This window comes from Oncorhynchus keta, chromosome 4, assembly GCF_023373465.1.
Source record: "Oncorhynchus keta strain PuntledgeMale-10-30-2019 chromosome 4, Oket_V2, whole genome shotgun sequence".
NCBI lineage: Eukaryota > Metazoa > Chordata > Actinopteri > Salmoniformes > Salmonidae > Oncorhynchus > Oncorhynchus keta.
The window spans coordinates 15,346,413-15,361,412 of record NC_068424.1 but is presented as its reverse complement, the minus strand read 5'-3'; the positions used below and the strand labels follow the sequence as shown (position 1 = coordinate 15,361,412).

The following is a 15,000-nucleotide window of genomic DNA, read 5'->3' as shown; positions in this document are numbered from 1 at the left end:
ACAGGGAGATGGGAAGAGAGACGGGGAGATGGGAAGAGAGACAGGGAGATGGGAAGAGAGACAGGGAGATGGGAAGAGAGACAGGGAGATGGGAAGAGAGAGGGGGAGATGGGAAGAGAGACAGGGAGATGGGAAGAGAGACGGGGAGATGGGAAGAGAGACAGGGAGATGGGAAGAGAGACAGGGAGATGGGAAGAGAGAGGGGGAGATGGGAAGAGAGAGGGGGAGATGGGAAGAGAGAGGGGGAGATGGGAAGAGAGACGGGGAGATGGGAAGAGAGAGGGGGAAATGGGAAGAGAGACAGGGAGATGGGAAGAGAGACGGGGAGATGGGAAGAGAGACAGGGAGATGGGAAGAGAGAGGGGGAGATGGGAAGAGAGACGGGGAGATGGGAAGAGAGAGGGGGAGATGGGAAGAGAGACAGGGAGATGGGAAGAGAGACGGGGAGATGGGAAGAGAGACAGGGAGATGGGAAGAGAGAGGGGGAGATGGGAAGAGAGAGGGGGAGATGGGAAGAGAGAGGGGGAGATGGGAAGAGAGACAGGGAGATGGGAAGAGAGACAGGGAGATGGGAAGAGAGAGGGAGAGATGGGAAGATGGGAAGAGAGAAGATGGGAAGAGAGGGGAGATGGGAAGAGAGACAGGGAGATGGGGAGAGACGGGGAGATGGGAAGAGAGGGAGATGGGAAGAGAGACAAGGAGATGGGAAGAGAGGGGAGATGGGAAGAGAGAGGGGGAGATGGGAAGAGAGACAGGGAGATGGGAAGAGAGACAGGGAGATGGGAAGAGAGAGGGGGAGATGGGAAGAGAGAGGGGGAGATGGGAAGAGAGAGGGGGAGATGGGAAGAGAGAGGGGGAGATGGGAAGAGAGACGGGGAGATGGGAAGAGAGAGGGGGAAATGGGAAGAGAGACAGGGAGATGGGAAGAGAGACGGGGAGATGGGAAGAGAGACAGGGAGATGGGAAGAGAGAGGGGGAGATGGGAAGAGAGAGGGGGAGATGGGAAGAGAGAGGGGGAGATGGGAAGAGAGACAGGGAGATGGGAAGAGAGACGGGGAGATGGGAAGAGAGACAGGGAGATGGGAAGAGAGAGGGGGAGATGGGAAGAGAGAGGGGGAGATGGGAAGAGAGAGGGGGAGATGGGAAGAGAGACAGGGAGATGGGAAGAGAGACAGGGAGATGGGAAGAGAGAGGGAGAGATGGGAAGATGGGAAGAGAGACAGGGAGATGGGAAGAGAGACAGGGAGATGGGAAGAGAGACAGGGAGATGGGAAGAGAGACGGGGAGATGGGAAGAGAGAGGGGGAGATGGGAAGAGAGACAGGGAGATGGGAAGAGAGACAGGGAGATGGGAAGAGAGACGGACACACACACACACACACACACACACACACACACACACACACACACACACACACACACACACACACACACACACACACACACACACACACACACACACACACACACACACACACACATGCCTGTACTCACCATTGTTTGTGGTCAGCGTCACAGTTACAGTCGTATTTGCGGTCAGTACAGTTCCTGTCGATACCACAGGAACACTTCTGTATCCCCGGCCCTGATCCTCCCCAGTAGAAATGTTTCTCACTGCTCCTACCCACCCACCATGTGTAGGGGGTTCCCTCTGAAGAGACACACACAGATATTAGTATAAAAACACAGATTACCAATCTATTCCAATCTAAGTCTCTCTTTGGTGTGTCTCTTTGTGTGTTTTATTTAACCTTTATTTAACTAGGCAAGTTAGTTATAATGACAGCCTCCCCCAGCCAAGTTAGTTATAATGACAGCCTCCCGCAGCCAAGTTAGTTATAATTACAGCCTCCCCCAGCCAAGTTAGTTATAATGACAGCCTCCCCCAGCCAAGTTAGTTATAATGACAGCCTCTCCCAGCCAAGTTAGTTATAATGACAGCCTCCCCCAGCCAAGTTAGTTATAATGACAGCCTCCCCCAGCCAAGTTAGTTATAATGACAGCCTCCCCCAGCCAAGTTAGTTATAATGACAGCCTGCCCCAGCCAAGTTAGTTATAATGACAGCCTCCCCCAGCCAAGTTAGTTATAATGACAGCCTCCCCCAGCCAAGTTAGTTATAATGACAGCCTCCCTCAGCCAAGTTAGTTATAATGACAGCCTCCCCCAGCCAAGTTAGTTATAATGCCGGCCTACCCCAGCCAAGTTAGTTATAATGACAGCCTCCCCCAGCCAAGTTAGTTATAATGACAGCCTCCCCCAGCCAAGTTAGTTATAATGACAGCCTCCCCCAGCCAAGTTAGTTATAATGCCGGCCTACCCCAGCCAAACCCAGATGACACTGGGCCAATTGTGTGCCACCCACCAAATCACAGCCAGATGTGACACAGCCTGGATTCAAACCAGGGACTGTAGTGACGCCTCTTGCACTGAGATGCAGTGCCTTAGACCACTGCACCACTCTGGATTTCACTCTGTACAAAACATTAGGAACACCGTCCTAATATTGAGTTTCCCTCAGAACAGCCTCAATTTGGAAACTGTTGAGTGTGAAATACCCAGCATCGTTGCAGTTCTTAACTCAAACCGGTGTGCCTGGCACCTACTGTTCAAAGGCACTTAAATATTTAGACTTGGCCATTAACCCTTTGAATGACACACACACAATCCATGTATCAATTGTCTCAAGGCTTAAAAATCCCTCTTTAACCCGTCTCCTCCCCTTCATCTTTAACCCGTCTCCTCCCCTTCATCTTTAACCCGTCTCCTCCCCTTCATCTTTAACCCGTCTCCTCCCCTTCATCTTTAACCCGTCTCCTCCCCTTCATCTTTAACCCGTCTCCTCCCCTTCATCTTTAACCCGTCTCCTCCCCTTCATCTTTAACCCGTCTCCTCCCCTTCATCTTTAACCCACTGCCCCTTCATCTTTAACATCAATCTCCTCCCCTTCATATACACTGATTGATAGTATGGATTTAACAAGTGACATCAATAGTATGGGATCATAGCTTTAATATAGTTACTATGCTTATTGGTCATAGTATGGATATAGTCAATATGCTTATTGGTCATAGTATGGATATAGTCAGTATGCTTATTGGTCATAGTATGATATAGTTATATGCTTATTGGTCATAGTATGGATATAGTTAGTATGCTTATTGGTTATAGTATGGATATAGTTATGTATGGATATAGATATAGTATGCTTATTGGTCATAGTATGGATATAGTCAGTATGCTTATTGGTCATAGTATGGATATAGTATGGATATAGTTAGTATGCTTATTGGTCATAGTATGGATATAGTTAGTATGTTTATTGGTCATAGTATGGATATAGTTACTATGCTTATTGGTCATAGTATGGATATAGTCAGTATGCTTATTGGTCATAGTATGGATATATAGTAGTATGTTTATTGGTCATAGTATGGATATAGTCAGTATGTTTATTGGTCATAGTATGGATATAGTTAGTATGTTTATTGGTCATAGTATGGATATAGTTAGTATGCTTATTGGTCATAGTATGGATATAGTCAGTATGCTTATTGGTCATAGTATGGATATAGTTACTATGCTTATTGGTCATAGTATGGATATAGTTAGTATGCTTATTGGTCATAGTATGGATATAGTTAGTATGCTTATTGGTCATAGTATGGATATAGTCAGTATGCTTATTGGTCATAGTATGGATATAGTCAGTATGCTTATTGGTCATAGTATGGATATAGTCAGTATGGATATAGTTAGTATGCTTATTGGTCATAGTATGGATATAGTTAGTATGCTTATTGGTCATAGTATGGATATAGTCAGTATGTTTATTGGTCATAGTATGGATATAGTTAGTATGCTTATTGGTCATAGTATGGATATAGTTAGTATGCTTATTGGTCATAGTATGGATATAGTTAGTATGTTTATTGGTCATAGTATGGATATAGTTAGTATGCTTATTGGTCATAGTATGGATATAGTCAGTATGTTTATTGGTCATAGTATGGATATAGTCAGTATGTTTATTGGTCATAGTATGGATATAGTTAGTATGCTTATTGGTCATAGTATGGATATAGTTAGTATGCTTATTGGTCATAGTATGGATATAGTCAATATGCTTATTGGTTATAGTATGGATATAGTTAGTATGGATATTGGTCATAGTATGGATATAGTCAGTATGTTTATTGGTCATAGTATGGATATAGTTAGTATGCTTATTGGTCATAGTATGGATATAGTCAGTATGTTTATTGGTCATAGTATGGATATAGTTAGTATGTTTATTGGTCATAGTATGGATATAGTATGTTTATTGGTCATAGTATGGATATAGTCATGCTTATGTCATTATTGTCAATATGCTTATTGGTCATAGTATGGATATAGTCAATATCTTATTGGTAGTATGGATATAGTCATAGTATGGATATAGTCAGTATGTTTTATTGGTCATAGTATGGATATAGTCAGTATGCTTATTGGTCATAGTATGGATATAGTCAATATGTTTATTGGTCATAGTATGGATATAGTTAATATGCTTATTGGTCATAGTATGGATATAGTCAATATGCTTATTGGTCATAGTATGGATATAGTTAGTATGCTTATTGGTCATATATAGTCAATATGCTTATTGGTCATAGTATGGATATAGTCAATATGCTTATTGGTCATAGTATGGATATAGTCAGTATATGCTTATTGGTCATAGTATGGATAGTCATATGGTCATAGTATGGATATAGTCAGTATGTTTATTGGTCATAGTATGGATATAGTCAGTATGTTTATTGGTCATAGTATGGATATAGTCAGTATGTTTATTGGTCATAGTATGGATATAGTTAGTATGCTTATTGGTCATAGTATGGATATAGTCAGTATGTTTATTGGTCATAGTATGGATATAGTCAATATATGCTTATTGGTCATAGTATGGATATAGTCAGTAGTATGGATATAGTCATGGATATGTCTTATTAGTCATAGTATGGATATAGTTAGTCATAGTATGGATATATGCTTATTGGTCTTATTGGTCATAGTATGGATATAGTCAGTATGCTTATTGGTCATAGTATGGATATAGTCAATATGCTTATTGGTTATATGGATATAGTCATATAGTCATAGTATGATATAGTTAGTATATTGGTCATAGTATGGATATAGTCAGTATGTTAGTCAGTATGGATATATATGGATATAGTTATATGCTTATTGGTCATAGTATGGATATAGTAGTATGTTTATTGGTCATAGTATGGATATAGTCAGTATGCTTATTGGTCATAGTATATAGTTAGTATGCTTATTGGTCATAGTATGGATATAGTCAGTATGTTTATTGGTCATAGTATGGATATAGTTACTATGCTTATTGGTCATAGTATGGATATAGTTCAGTATGCTTATTGGTCATAGTATGGATATAGTATGCTTATTGGTCATAGTATGGATATAGTCAGTATGCTTATTGGTCATAGTATGGATATAGTTATATGCTTATTGGATATAGTCATAGTATGGATATAGTATAAGTATGCTTATTGGTCAGTATGGATATGGATATAGTTAGTATGTTTATTGGTCATAGTATGGATATAGTTAGTATGCTTATTGGTCATATGCTTATGGATATAGATATACTATGCTTATTGGTCATAGTATGGATATAGTCAGTATGTTTATTGGTCATAGTATGGATATAGTATAGTTATGTTCATATTGGTCATAGCTTATGGATATAGTTATTATGTTTATTGGTCATAGTATGGATATAGTTAGTATGCTTATTGGTCATAAGATATAGTCAATATGCTTATTGGTCATAGTATGGATATAGTCAGTATGACTTATATGTAATGGATATAGTATGTTTATTGGTCATAGTATGGATATAGTTAGTATGCTTATTGGTCATAGTATGGATATAGTCATAGTATGGATATAGTTAGTATGCTTATTGGTCATAGTATGGATATAGTCAGTATGGATATATGGATATAGTCAGTTTATGGTATAGTATGGATTATTGTTTATTGGTCATAGTATGGATATAGTCAGTATGTTTATTGGTCATAGTATGGATATAGTAGTATGTTTATTGGTCATAGTATGGATATAGTCAGTATGTTTATTGGTCATAGTCAGTATGTTTATTGGTCATAGTATGGATATAGTCAGTATGCTTATTGGTCATAGTATGGATATAGTTAGTATGCTTATTGGTCATAGTATGGATATAGTCAGTATGCTTATTGGTCATAGTATGGATATAGTCAATATGCTTATTGGTCATAGTATGGATATAGTCAGTATGGATATAGTCAGTATGGATATAGTCAGTATGGATATAGTCAATATGTTTATTGGTCATAGTATGGATATAGTTAGTGTGCTTATTGGTCATAGTATGGATATAGTCAGTATGCTTATTGGTTATAGTATGGATATAGTTAGTGTGCTTATTGGTCATAGTATGGATATAGTTAGTATGCTTATTGGTTATAGTATGGATATAGTTAGTGTGCTTATTGGTCATAGTATGGATATAGTCAGTATGCTTATTGGTCATAGTATGGATATAGTTAGTGTGCTTATTGGTTATAGTATGGATATAGTCAGTATGTTTATTGGTCATAGTATGGATATAGTCAGTATGCTTATTGGTTATAGTATGGATATAGTCAGTATGCTTATTGGTTATAGTATGGATATAGTTACTATGTTTATTGGTCATAGTATGGATATAGTCAATATGTTTATTGGTCATAGTATGGATATAGTCAGTATGTTTATTGGTCATAGTATGGATATAGTCAGTATGCTTATTGGTTATAGTATGGATATAGTCAGTATGCTTATTGGTTATAGTATGGATATAGTCAATATGTTTATTGGTCATAGTATGGATATAGTCAGTATGTTTATTGGTCATAGTATGGATATAGTCAGTATGCTTATTGGTTATAGTATGGATATAGTCAGTATGCTTATTGGTTATAGTATGGATATAGTTACTATTTTTATTGGTCATAGTATGGATATAGTTACTATGCTTATTGGTCATAGTATGGATATAGTCAATATGCTTATTGGTCATAGTATGGATATAGTTACTATGTTTATTGGTCATAGTATGGATATAGTTACTATGTTTATTGGTCATAGTATGGATATAGTCAATATGCTTATTGGTCATAGTATGGATATAGTCAATATGCTTATTGGTCATAGTATGGATATAGTTAGTATGTTTATTGGTCATAGTATGGATATAGTTAGTATGCTTATTGGTCATAGTATGGATATAGTCAATATGCTTATTATGTCATAGTATGGATATAGTTAGTATGCTTATTGGTCATAGTATGGATATATAGTATGGATATAGTATGGATATAGTTTATTGGTCATATAGTTATAGTATGGACATAGTTACTATGCTTATTGGTCATAGTATGGATATAGTCAATATGCTTATTGGTCATAGTATGGATATAGTTACTATGCTTATTGGTCATAGTATGGATATAGTCAGTATGGATATAGTTAGTATGGATATAGTTAGTATGTTTATTGGTCATAGTATGGATATAGTTACTATGTTTATTGGTCATAGTATGGATATAGTCAATATGCTTATTGGTCATAGTATGGATATAGTCAGTATGGATATAGTCAGTATGTTTATTGGTCATAGTATGGATATAGTTAGTATGCTTATTGGTCATAGTATGGATATAGTTAGTATGCTTATTGGTCATAGTATGGATATAGTTAGTATGCTTATTGGTCATAGTATGGATATAGTCATGTTTATGGCATAGTATATATAGTCATAGTATGGATATAGTCAGTATGTTTATGGATATATGGTATAGTTAGTTATTGGTCATAGTATGGATATAGTGCTTATTGGTCATAGTATGGCTTATTGGTCATAGTATGGATATAGTTATATGCTTATTGGTCATAGTATGGATATAGTCAGTATGCTTATTGGTCATAGTATGGATATAGTTAGTATGCTTATTGGTCATAGTATGGATATAGTCAGTATGCTTATTGGTCATAGTATGGATATAGTTACTATGCTTATTGGTCATAGTATGGATATAGTCAGTATGGATATAGTTAGTATGGATATAGTTAGTATGTTTATTGGTCATAGTATGGATATAGTTACTATGCTTATTGGTCATAGTATGGATATAGTCAATATGCTTATTGGTCATAGTATGGTAGTATGCTTATAGTATGGATATAGTCAGTATGCTTATTGGTCATAGTATGGATATAGTCAGTATGCTTATTGGTCATAGTATGGATATAGTTAGTATGGCTATAGTTGGTTATTGGTATGGATATATAGCTTATTGGTCATAGTATGGATATAGTATGCTTATTGGTCATAGTATGGATATAGTCAATATGCTTATTGGTCATAGTATGGATATATAGTATGGATATAGTCATGTATGCTTATTGGTCATAGTATGGATATAGTCAGTATGCTTATTGGTCATAGTATGGATATATAGATATAGTTACTATGCTTATTGGTCATAGTATGGATATAGTCAGTATGCTTATTGGTCATAGTATGGATATAGTTAGTATGCTTATTGGTCATAGTATGGATATAGTCAATATGCTTATTGGTCATAGTATGGATATAGTCAATATGCTTATTGGTTATAGTATGGATATAGTTAGTATGCTTATTGGTCATAGTATGGATATATAGTCTTATTGGTCATAGTATGGATATAGTTAGTATGCTTATTGGTCATAGTATGGATATAGTTATGGATATAGTATTGGTCATAGTATGGATATAGTCAATATGCTTATTGGTCATAGTATGGATATAGTCAATATGCTTATTGGTCATAGTATGGATATAGTCAGTATGGATATAGTTAGTATGCTTATTGGTCATAGTATGGATATAGTCAGTATGCTTATTGGTCATAGTATGGATATAGTTAGTATGCTTATGGATATAGTATGGATATATATGCTTATTGGTTATATGGTCATATATGGTATATGCTTATTGGTCATAGTATGGATATAGTCAGTATGATATTGGTCAGTTATGGTATGGTCAGTATGGATATAGTTAGTATGTTATTATTGGTCATAGTATGGATATAGTTAGTATGCTTATTGGTCATAGTATGGATATAGTCAATATGCTTATTGGTCATAGTATGGATATAGTTACTATGCTTATTGGTTATAGTATATAGATATTAGTATGCTTATTGGTCATAGTATGGATATATGCTTATTGGTTATAGTATGGATATAGTTACTATGCTTATTGGTCATAGTATGGATATAGTCAGTATGGTCATAGTATATAGTTAGCTTATGGATATAGTAGTATGGATATAGTTAGTATGGATATAGTCAATATGCTTATTGGTCATAGTATGGATATAGTTAATATGCTTATTGGTCATAGTATGGATATAGTTGGTTATAGTATGTTTATTGGTCATAGTATGGATATAGTCAGTATGCTTATTGGTTATAGTATGGATATAGTTAGTATGTCAGTAGGTTTATTGGTCATAGTATGGATATATCAGTAGTATGGTCATAGATATAGTCAGTATATGGATAGTATGGATATAGTATGGATATTAGTAGTATGGATATAGTCAGTATGCTTATTGGTCATAGTATGGATATAGTTAGTATGATATTGGTTATTGGTCATAGTATGGATATAGTCATAGTATGGATATAGTCAGTATGCTTATTGGTCATAGTATGGATATAGTATGATATGGATATATGGATATAGTATGCTTATTGGTCATAGTATGGATATAGTATGGATATAGTAGTATGCTTATTGGTCATAGTATGGATATAGTCATATAGTATGGATATAGTCAGTATGGATAGTAGTCAGTATGGATATAGTCAGTATGGATTATTGGATATAGTATGGATATATATAGATATAGTCAGTATGGATATAGTCAGTAGGTTTATTGGTCATAGTATGGATATAGTCAGTATGTTAGATATGGATATAGTCAGTATGGATATAGTTAGTATGGTATTGGTCAGTATGGATATATATAGTAGTCAGTATGGATATAGTCAGTATGGATATAGTCATAGTATGGATATAGTCAGTATGGATATTAGTATGGATATATAGTATGGATATAGTCATAGTATGGATATAGTCAGTAGGTTTAGTCAGTATGGATATATGGATATAGTTAGTATGCTTATTGGTCATAGTATGGATATAGTCAATATGGATATAGTCAGTATGGATATAGTTAGTATGGATATAGTCAGTATGGATATAGTATGGTTTATTGGTAGTATGGATATAGTCAGTAGGTTTATTGGTCATAGTATGGATATAGTCAGTATGCTTATTGGTCATAGTATGGATATAGTCAGTATGCTTATTGGTCATAGTATGGATATAGTTATGGATATAGTCAGTAGGTTTATTGGTTATAGTATGGATATAGTTAGTATGGATTATTGGTTATAGTATGGATATAGTTAGTATGCTTATTGGTCATAGTATGGATATAGTCAGTATAGTTACTATGCTTATTGGTTATAGTATGGATATATAGTATGGATATAGTCAGTATGGATATAGTTAGTATGCTTATTGGTCATAGTATGGATATAGTCAGTATGCTTATTGGTCATAGTATGGATATAGTTAGTATGCTTATTGGTCATAGTATGGATATAGTAATATGTATGCTTATTGGTCATAGTATGGATATAGTCAGTATGCTTATTGGTCATAGTATGGATATAGTCATGGATATGCAGTAGGTTTATTGGTCATAGTATGGATATAGTTATTGGTCAGTATGGATATAGTCTTATTGGTCAGTAGTATCAGTATGGATATAGTCAGTATGGATATAGTCAGTATGCTTATTGGTCATATGGATATAGTAGTATGCTTAGTATAGTATGGATATAGTCAGTATGCTTATTGGTCATAGTATGGATATAGTTAGTATGCTTATTGGTCATAGTATGGATATAGTCAATATGCTTATTGGTCATAGTATGGATATAGTTAGTATGCTTATTGGTCATAGTATGGATATAGTCAGTAATATGCAGTATATTGGTCATAGTATGGATATAGTTAGTATGCTTATTGGTTATATGGTATATGCTTATTGGTCATAGTATGGATATAGTTACTATGCTTATTGGTCATAGTATGGATATAGTCAGTATGTTTATTGGTTATAGCATGGATATAGTTAGTATGCTTATTGGTCATAGCATGGATATAGTTAGTATGCTTATTGGTTATAGTATGGATATAGTCAATATGCTTATTGGTCATAGTATGGATATAGTTAGTATGCTTATTGGTCATAGTATGGATATGGTTAGTGTGCTTATTGGTTATAGTATGGATATAGTTAGTATGTTTATTGGTCATAGTATGGATATAGTTACTATGCTTATTGGTCATAGTATGGATATAGTTAGTATGCTTATTGGTCATAGTATGGATATAGTCAATATGCTTATTGGTCATAGTATGGATATAGTCAGTATGGATATAGTCAGTGTGCTTATTGGTCATAGTATGGATATAGTTAGTATGCTTAGTATGGATATAGGTAGTATGGATATAGTCAGTATGCTTATTGGTCATAGTATGGATATAGTTAGTATGCTTATTGGTCATAGTATGGATATAGTTAGTATGCTTATTGGTCATAGTATGGATATAGTCAATATGCTTATTGGTCATAGTATGGATATAGTTAGTATGCTTATTGGTCATAGTATGGATATAGTCAATATGCTTATTGGTCATAGTATGGATATAGTTAGTATGCTTATTGGTTATAGTATGGATATAGTTAGTATGCTTATTGGTTATAGTATGGATATAGTTACTATGCTTATTGGTCATAGTATGGATATAGTCAGTATGTTTATTGGTTATAGTATGGATATAGTTAGTATGCTTATTGGTCATAGTATGGATATAGTCAGTATGCTTATTGGTCATAGTATGGATATAGTCAGTATGCTTATTGGTTATAGTATGGATATAGTTAGTATGCTTATTGGTTATAGTATGGATATAGTCAGTATGCTTATTGGTCATAGTATGGATATAGTTAGTATGCTTATTGGTCATAGTATGGATATAGTCAGTATGGATATGGTCATAGTATGGATATAGTTTATTGGTTATAGTATGGATATAGTCAGTATGTTTATTGGTTATATATGGCTTATTGGTCATAGTATGGATATAGTCAGTATGCTTATTGGTCATAGTATGGATATAGTTAGTATGCTTATTGGTCATAGTATGGATATAGTCAGTATGCTTATTGGTTATATGGATAGTATGGTTATATGCTTATTGGTCATAGTATGGATATAGTATGCTTATTGGTCATAGTATGGATATAGTTACTATGCTTATTGGTCATAGTATGGATATAGTTACTATGCTTATTGGTTATAGTATGGATATAGTCAGTAGGTTTATTGGTTATAGTATGGATATATATGCTTATGGTCATAGTAGATATAGTCAATATGCTTATTGGTCATAGTATGGATATATTGGTCATAGTATGGATATAGTTAGTATGCTTATTGGTTATAGTATGGATATAGTTACTATGCTTATTGGTCATAGTATGGATATAGTCAGTATGTTTATTGGGCTTATGGATATAGTTACTATGTTTATTGGTTATAGTATGGATATAGTTAGTATGCTTATTGGTTATAGTATGGATATAGTCAGTATGCTTATTGGTTATAGTATGGATATAGTCAGTATGCTTATTGGTTATAGTATGGATATAGTCAGTATGCTTATTGGTTATAGTATGGATATAGTCAGTATGCTTATTGGTTATAGTATGGATATAGTTAGTATGCTTATTGGTCATAGTATGGATATAGTCAGTATGCTTATTGGTCATAGTATGGATATAGTTACTATGCTTATTGGTTATAGTATGGATATAGTCCATATGTCAGAGCTCCCGAATGTCGTACTAAATTTTCCAAAATACGAAGTACACAAGCAGTGGACACTATTCCCGTGCTTTTAGGGCGCTTAATGCAATTCTTCAGAAAATGGGCGTGGCTTCACAACGTTTTCAGATTTGAAGAAAATGGCGGAATATATGCAGTCGGAAGTCCGATGAGTAATGATTTTTCAAATAACTTATGTTACATGTTATGTTGGCTGACAATTTATTAGCAATGCTGTCCTTACGGACAACAGAGTGTTATGTACCGTTATGTTAGCTAGCTCAAAATTAAACTCAGGTGCATCCTGTTTCCATTGATCATCCTTGAGATGTATCTACAACATGATTGGAGTCCACCTGTGGTAAATTCTATTGTTTGGACATTATTTGGAAAGGCAGACACCTGTCTATATAAGGTCTCACAGTTGACAGTGCATGTCAGAGCAAAAACCAAGCAATGAGGTCAAAGGAATTGTCCACAGAGCTAAGAGACAGAATTGTGTTGAGGCACAGATCTGGGAAGGATACCTAAACATTTCTGCAGCATTTAAAATCCCCAAGAACACAGTGACCTCCATCATTCTTAAATGAAAGAAGTTTGTAGCCACCAATACTCTTCCTAGAGCTGGCCGCCTGGCCAAATTGAGCAGTAGGGGGAGAAGGGTCTTGGTCAGGGAGGAGACCAAGAACCCAAAGGTCACTCTGACAGAGCCCCAGAGTTTCTCTGTGGAGATTGGAGAGCCTGTGGCCTGAATGCCAAGCGTCTGGAGGAAATCTGGCACCATCCCTATGGTGAAGCATGGTGGTGGCAGCATCATGCTGTGGGAATGTTTTGTCAGTGGCAGGGACTGGGAGACTAGTCAGGATCGAGGGAAAGATGAACGGAGCAAAGCACAGAGAGATCCTAGATGAAAACCTGCTCCAGAGCACTCAGTACTTCAGACTGGGGCGGAAGGTTCACCTTCCAACAGGACAACGCAGAAGTGTTTTCGGGACAAGTCTCTGTATGTCCTTGAGTGGCCCAGCCAAAGCCTGGATTTGAACCCGAACTAACATCTTTGGAGAGACCTGATTATAGCTGTGCAGCGGCGCTCCCCATCCAACCTGACAGAGCTTGAGAGGATCTGCAGAGAAGAATGGGAGGAATTCCACAAATACAGGTGTGCCAAGCTTGTAGCGTCATAACCAAGAATACTTGAGGCTGTAATCGCTGCCAAAGGTGCTTCAACAAAGTACTGAGTAAAGGGTCTGAATACTTATGTAAATGTGACATTCCTGTTTTTGCTTTGTCATTATGGGGTATTGTGTGTAGATTGATGAGGGGGAAAATAATTGAATACATTGTGGGAAAAGTCAAGAGGTCTGAAGATGAGTATGTGTGTGAGACAGGAGAAGATGGCTTTCCTATTTCTTTTAAATAATGTTCACAATATAAGGATATTGGACTTCTCGTCTGTTGTTTATAATAAAATCCCAAATTGAAAATGCTCAGAATATTATAATTGAAGAGAACCAGTATAGGGAGGAGAGGAGTAAGAAACAACAATGGTTATCTCTGAAACACACAATATCTCTCTGTCTCACGTAGGTGACAATGGTTATCTCTGAAACACACAATATCTCTCTGTCTCACGTAGGTGACAATGGTTATCTCTGAAACACACAATATCTCTCTGTCTCACGTAGGTGACAACGGTTATCTCTGAAACACACAATATCTCTCTGTCTCACGTAGGTGACAACGGTTATCTCTGAAACACACAATATCTCTCTGTCTCACGTAGGTGACAATGGTTATCTCTGAAACACACAATATCTCTCTGTCTCATGTAGGTGACAACGGTTATCTCTGAAACACACAATATATCTCTGTCTCATGTAGGTGACAACGGTTATCTCTGAAACACACAATATCTCTCTGTCTCACGTAGGTTACAACGGTTAT

At 36.0% G+C, this 15,000-nt stretch overlaps 1 pseudogene; it reads right to left on the bottom strand.

The window, feature by feature from the left end:
- Positions 1-15,000, bottom strand: part of LOC118382415 (contactin-associated protein-like 2) — a 385,396-nt pseudogene that overhangs the window by 54,263 nt on the left and 316,133 nt on the right.